This window comes from Zalophus californianus, chromosome X (assembly GCF_009762305.2).
Source record: "Zalophus californianus isolate mZalCal1 chromosome X, mZalCal1.pri.v2, whole genome shotgun sequence".
NCBI classification, from domain to species: Eukaryota; Metazoa; Chordata; class Mammalia; order Carnivora; family Otariidae; genus Zalophus; species Zalophus californianus.
The window spans coordinates 29,718,959-29,724,905 of record NC_045612.1 but is presented as its reverse complement, the minus strand read 5'-3'; the positions used below and the strand labels follow the sequence as shown (position 1 = coordinate 29,724,905).

Genomic DNA, 5,947 nt, shown 5'->3' with positions numbered 1-5,947 from the left:
AGTAAAATAGGGCACTATTTTAGATAGTATTAGGATGAGGTGGCATTTGAGTAATGGCATGGCTAAAGTGAGGGAGGAAAAAAATAAATAAAATAAAGTGAGGGGGGAAGTCATGTGGATATCTGAGAGAAGCACACTCTAGAGGGAACAAAGTGCAAAGGCCCTGAAGTGTTACTCAGATACACAATGAAATATTATGCAACAATCGAAATGAATGAACTGCAGCAACATGCAAATATACATGGATGAATCTTAGAAAATTAAATATTGAGAGGAAAAATTATGTTCTGAAAGAATACATATAGCCTAACAACCTTTTTATAAAGTTAAAGCAAATTATAATAAAAATATATACTTTTAAGAAATATATATCTATGTACACACACACACACACACACACACACTCACAAACACATATATATGTACAGTAGAATTGTATTAAACAGAGGGCCACAGAATGATGAACACCAGATTCAGGGTGATGGTTCTTTGCCAGGGTGGGGGGAACGGGAGAGGCAGGGGAATGAGATTGTGGGCCATGTAGTTAGATCTGGTTATTGGGGTCATTGATACTTACTAACTAAAAATGAGCTATATTTGGACTAATAATGAGAATGTGTCATTAATCAAGGACTATGATTAATTTAATTCTGTTCATCTGAGGACCAATGAAAAAAGGCTCTGAGAAGCCAGGGACCATGCTTGACATTCTTGTGGAATTGCAAGATGAAGTGGAGTGGTGGGTGAGGGCCAGATTGTGTAGGGTCTTTGGGTCATGGTGATACCCTTGGATTTTATTATAACTCAGATGGGAAGCCACTGGGGGTTTTGAGCAGGAGAGTTACGTGATCTGATTTATGCTTTATTTATTTATTTTTTTAAGCAGGCTCCACACCTAGCGTGGAGCCCAAAGCAGGTTTCGAACTCATGACCCTGAGATCAAGACCTGAGCTGAAACCAAGCACCAGACATTTAACCGACTGAGCCACTCAGGTGCCCCTACCTGACTTATGTTTTAAAAGGTTCACCCTACTTGCTGTAAAAAGTAGACTGTAGGGGCGCCTGGGTGGCTCAGTCGTTAAGCATCTGCCTTCGGCTCAGGTCATGATCCCAGGGTCCTGGAATCGAGCCCCGCATTGGGCTCCCTGCTCTGCGGGAAGCCTGCTTCTCCCTCTCCCACGCCCCCTGCTTGTGTTCCTGCTCTTGCTGTCTCTCTCTGTCAAATAAATAAATAAATAAATAAATAAATAAATAAAATCTTAAAAAAAATGTTTAAAAAAAAGTAGACTGAAAGGTGGGGACAGGCACATGAATGGAAGCCAGAAGGCAAATTAAGAGGCTAGTTTGGTAGTCAAGGTGAAAGATGATTGCAGATTTGACTAGGTCGCAGTGGTGGAGGTATGTGAAAAGTGATCAGATTTTGGATATGTATTTGAATTTTATATATATATATATACATATATATATATTAAAGTAAGCTCTAGGTGCAACATGGGGTTTGAAGTCACGACCCCGAGATCAGGAGTTGCATGCTCTACTGACTGGAACCAGCCGGGCTCCCCAGAGTTTGGATATATTTTGATAGTATTTGCTGATGGACTAGATGTAGGATGTGAGAGAGACGACATAGATGATTTTTAACCCAAGAAAATAAGTGGATGGAATTGCCATTTACTGAAATGGGAAGATAGCAGGTTGGGAGAAGGGGACGGAATGGGGGATGTACAGAGCCATAGAGATGAGAGTGGGTGAGATGAGGGGTGGTGACTAGAGAGTCTGGGGCTTCTTATGGGACCAACATAAATGGAGATAGATGTTCTAATGAAAGCAGTCCCTGATGGACTCAAGGTAGATTGTGATGATGAGATTGTAGGGAGCATTGCATGTCTGAACTCTTGTAGATAAAGGTGAGGAAGTTTGGGGAGGCTTGAAATTTGCCCCACTCTGGGCCCCCTCTTGGCCCCCTCTTGACTACTGTTGACAATGGATGAAAACCTCCAGGAGGGGTTGGTCCCAGTGTATTAGTTTGTTCTTGACTTCTGCCAGGGGCAGGGCTGTGTATGGGGTCCCCAGTGACCTCCTGTTGATACAGTGGTAGACTTCTGAGGTTAAGGTAAGTGTTAGAGCACAGGGCCCTGACCCCTGATGATGGGAGGCCAGTGGAAGGTCTGAGGAGCATTGGAGTTCTCTGGCTCCATCCTACCCTTCAGTCCTCTTGTAGGTGACGATCAGAAGGAGACTAGCTAAATAAGTTATGGTACACACTTACAGTGGAATGCTCTATAGCCATCAAAAGCAATGAAGCATATCTATCTGTCTGTCTCTCATGTATGATCTGACATAGAAAAGTCTCCAAGATGAAGTGGCGGCGCCGCCCCGGGGGTAGGAAGGAGCCAGGGAGGCAGTCCGAGTGGAGCGGCGGAGGAGCAGGTGGGGGGGGGGTCGCGGCGCCATACTGTGGCCGCTATCCCTCCGACCTCCCCTTCAAATTCCTGGTGGCTGGCAGTGTGGGAACTGGCAAATCATGTCTCCTTCATCAGTTCATTGAGAATAAATTCGAACAGGACTCCAAGCGCACAGTCGGCGAGGAGTTTGGATCCCGGGTGGTCAACGTGGGTGGGAAGACTGTGAAGCTCCCGATTAGGGACACAGCCGGCCAGGAGCTGTCTCGGGCAGTGACCCGGAGTTTGTTACCGAGGGCCGGCTGGAGCCCTGCATGTACGTCTCGTACAACTCGCTGGCCGCCCGCACGTTGGCTGGTCCCCACATCGTGGCTAGCCTCTGTGGCTTCAAGAAAGACCTGGACCCCGAGCGCAAGGTCACTTTCGTGGAGGCCTCCCACTTTGCCCAGGAGAATGAGCTAATGTTCCTGGACACTAGCGTCCTCATGGGTGAGGACGTGGAAGAGGCTTTCCTGAAGTGTGCTCGCACCTTCTGGAACAAGATCGATTCCGGCCAGCGGAAACCCCGAGAGGATGGGCTCAGGCCTTCAGTACCGGGGACGCTTCCCTCCGCCCAGCTGCCGCAGCCTCGGAGCGCCCAGGCGGTGGCTCCCCTCAGCCCTGTGGCTGCTGAGACGTGCGGAGCCAGCTCCCCTGTTCTCCAGAACCAGCCCTGCCCTTCTGGCTGGGGCCCAGACCCGGGCCCTGGGAGGTCGAGCCCCTCACCTGTCCTGGCCCCAGAGAAGCCACCCCACCACCTGTCCCCCTTCCCTGGCCTGGTAGGGCCTGGCTGAGGGGCGAGACTGAGCCACCGGGGAAGGGGGAATCCGTACCAGCTGTAGCTTCCAATGTCTTGGCTAACCCCTATCCCCCCTGAACCCCTAACCATACTCGAAGAGTTCCCAAAGCCTGAGACCAGGGCATTTGGCCCCAGCTCCCTGCCATTGCGAGTACGTTAATAACTAGTGATAGTTTTATGTGTATCCTTCCAGAAATTTTTTGGCGTATTTACATATACATTGTACATACATGCTTTTAAAAAAAATAGGTAGGGGGCGCCCGAGTGGCTCAGTCATTAAGCGTCTGCCTTCGGCTCAGGTCATGATCCCAGGGTCCTGGGATCGAGTCCCACATCGGGCTCCCTGCTCGGCAGGAAGCCGGCTTCTCCCTCTCCCACCCCCCGCCCCGCCGCCTGTGTTCCTGCCCTCGCCATCTCTCTCTCTGTCAAATAAATAAATAAAATCTTTAAATAAAAAATAAAAAACATAGGTAGGATCATACAATGCATGCAATTTTGCTTTTGCTTTTTTCACTTTATGGGTGAAATATATCTTGGGAGGGTTTGTTTGTTTTTTGTAAACAATGCTTTATGGGGGTGGAGTGGGGACTGGACAGACTGTGAACCAGATGCCAGCATCTTCAGTGAATGAGTAAAGGTGTTGAGGTATAACCAAATGGTATGAAACTTAGAGGAAGTATCGGGGTTTTTCACCTGAGGGTGAAGGAAGAATTATCTGGAAGTTGTAATGTGGCTGGAAGAGAATGCCCACCTCACCTCCTCACTCTGCAGTACATGCATGTATTGGTATAAATCACTTTCACTTGAAAGGTCTGCAAGGGAAGCTCCATCCTCACAGGAAAGCCATGAATATTCAGGGATGAATTGGAGGATGGTAGGAGAGTTTGTTAATCATGGAATGGTGTTTTAGAAGCCATAGCAGAAGCACCTGGAAGTTAAGGTAGAAATGACAGGTCAGGTGGGGGAAGAAGAAGCACGGAGGAATATGGGGAAAACAATAATAATATGGTAATTTAATCGGGGCACCTGGCTGGCTTAGTTGGTAGAGCATGGGACTCTTGATCTCAGGGTTGTGAGTTCAAGAAACACATTGAGGGTAGAGCTTACTTAAAAAAAATAACTAACAATGCTTTGCGTGGATTATCTCATTTAATCCTTATAGCAACCTCATAAAGTAGAGCCTTTATTGTATAGATGGGAAGACAGGCCCAGAATTCAAATCACTTGCCCAAGGTCACATAGCAAATAAGTTGAACTGGGTTTTTACATACTGGGCAGTAACAGAGGAAAACAAGGATGTGAATGAGAATGGTGAGTTTGACTTATCACAAGTTTGGCAGGGTGGTTAGTCCTAACAGTCTTCTGATGCACAAGAGGCTCTTAGCTTTCTCCAAATTTACCTGTATTTGGCACTGGAGGCAGGAGCTGCTGTTTTGTTGGTCTTCCTTATATGGCTCCGAATGGAAGGATTCAGGCATCTGCGAGGCCTAGTGCATTTTCTCACCTGTGCTCTGCGGAGTGATTGGTGGTGGGGGTAGTTGGTGTGATTCTTAGGTATGTCTTGCCCTTGTGGGGGATAGAAAGCCGGGCTGCAGAAGGCTCTAAGGTGTAAGGCCGAGAGGCAGTTTGTGGGAGAAGTGACCTTAATGGAAGACATCACGGACTGTAGATTCTGAGAGATGTGAGGCCCAGCAGGGGTCTGGCAGTGGCCCAATACTTTTGTGCAGTGAAAGCAGTTCCTCCAAGGTTCAAAGCTGTGGCCTAGCTCCTAAAGAAACCTCTCTTTACTGGGTGCTCAGGGGTTTTGGTGCCATGCTTATTGCTCAAGGAAGCTTATGAAGAAGAAAAGGCAGTCTTCCTGCAAATTCCCCTGGGCAGCATTTTAGAGCCTTGTGTCAAGATGACCCTAAAAAACCCTTTCAAAAGTTTAAGGAGGCAAATACAATTTGTGAACATTTAATGTTTAGTATAGCTAGGTTATTTATTTTAGTAAAATGTATGATAGACTTGGGTTTTCTGTGTACAATGCTGCATATACGTTGAAGAACCTTGTAAATTGCACAGAACATTTATGCACAAATTACAGTACAGAGAGCATGTATGTCTAAAACATGAAGGCCCTTCATAACTACTTATTGCATGAATAAATGAAGTTCATTATTTTAATTTTTCAAAGATTTCATTTATTTAGTTGAAAGAGAGAGATAGCCAGAGAGAGTACAAGCCGGGGGGAGGGGAAGTGGGAGAGGGAAAAGCATGCTCCCTGCTGAGCAGGGAGCCCCACACTGGGCTGGATCCCAGGACCCTGGGATCACGACCCGAGCTGAAGGCAGATGCCCAACTGACTGAGCCACCCAGGCACCCCATTATTTTAATTTTTAAAAAGACTTATTTATTTTAGAGAGAGAGAGAGAGCATGAGCAGGAGGGGCAGAGGGAAAGAGAATCTTCAAGCAGACTTGGCGCCCAACACAGGGCTCAATCCCATGACCCCGAGATCATGACCTGAGAGGAAACCGAGAATAGGATGCTTAACCAACTGCACCACCCAGGTGCCCCATTATTTAAATTTTTTTTCATTATTTTAATTTTTGAAGAGGTTTTGGTTGGGGTGTCTCTTCTTTTATGATATATTGTTTGTTATAGCAATGATTTATTTGAGGATGAGTCCTTTGTCAGGAGCAAACCCCCAATTATAACCTTGGAAA

General features: G+C 46.7%; 1 pseudogene; it reads left to right on the top strand.

The window, feature by feature from the left end:
- The first annotated feature begins 2,357 nt into the window (after positions 1-2,357).
- Positions 2,358-3,075, top strand: LOC113930494 (annotated as a pseudogene).
- Positions 3,076-5,947: the final 2,872 nt, after the last annotated feature.